This window comes from Macaca fascicularis, chromosome 16 (genome assembly GCF_037993035.2).
Source record: "Macaca fascicularis isolate 582-1 chromosome 16, T2T-MFA8v1.1".
NCBI classification, from domain to species: domain Eukaryota; kingdom Metazoa; phylum Chordata; class Mammalia; order Primates; family Cercopithecidae; genus Macaca; species Macaca fascicularis.
Window position 1 is genome coordinate 35,875,284 of NC_088390.1, and position 924 is coordinate 35,876,207.

The 924-nt window shown below is 36.8% G+C and overlaps 1 non-coding gene across 1 annotated transcript; it reads left to right on the forward strand.

Annotated features, from left to right (window-relative positions):
* The first annotated feature begins 400 nt into the window (after positions 1-400).
* On the forward strand, positions 401-504 carry LOC123569581 (U6 spliceosomal RNA). The gene has a single exon (XR_006693403.1). It is a non-coding gene; the product is annotated as a U6 spliceosomal RNA (small nuclear RNA).
* Positions 505-924: the final 420 nt, after the last annotated feature.

Genomic DNA, 924 nt, shown 5'->3' on the forward strand with positions numbered 1-924 from the left:
GGGTTTGGAGACCACTGCTGTAGGAAGACAGGTCTGAGCCTATGTATGAGATAAAAGAAGAGAAAGAACAAAAAGATGAGAGGATAGAAGACTAGTCAGTTACTTCTGCAATACAATATTTCAGGCCGGTGTTAATAAGAGGCTGAATTAAGGTGGTGACATTTTGAATGGAAAGGAACAGATTCAATGGAATGAGATAATGAGAAGACAGAAGTAATAAATGTTGACAACCAATGACGCATAGAAAGCAGGGGAGAGGGAAGTGTCAGTAACTGAATTGAGAGAAATACAAAGTTATTGAGGAATAAAACAATGAATTTTGTTTTAAACATGTTGAACTTTAGTGCCTTTGGGAATGTTAAGTGAAAGGACCTATGGACCAGTTGAAAAAAAGAAATTGGTGCTGGCTTCAGCAGCACATACACTAAAATTGGAATGATACAGAAATTATCACGGCCCCTGTACAGGGATGACATGCAAATTCGTGAAGCCTTTTGTGTGTGTGTGTTTTTTTTTAAAGATGACAATGGCTAAAACTTCCTTTTTAGAGTTCATATGTTTTGCAATCTAACGTCCATTACCGTAAAGATAACATGCCTTCATGGAAACCAACAGCTTTGACTTCTTAAAATATGAATACCTTTTGGAGGCATCCACAACTTGCTTTTCCCCTCAGGACTTCCAACTGTAGCAGAAGACAAATAAGAGAGAGAATACAGTGGATTAATATGTGGCCATTGCTTTGGGAAACTCAGGTTCCAAACCCACTCTACCATTTTGTAGCAATGAAACTCTGGAGATTTTTTTTAACACTTCTAAGGTTTAGTCCCCTTATTGTTAAATGATGGCATCATAACACTTATTTTATATAGTTATTGTGAGAATTAAATGAGCAAATATATGAAAAGTGCTTATGTCCTTGCC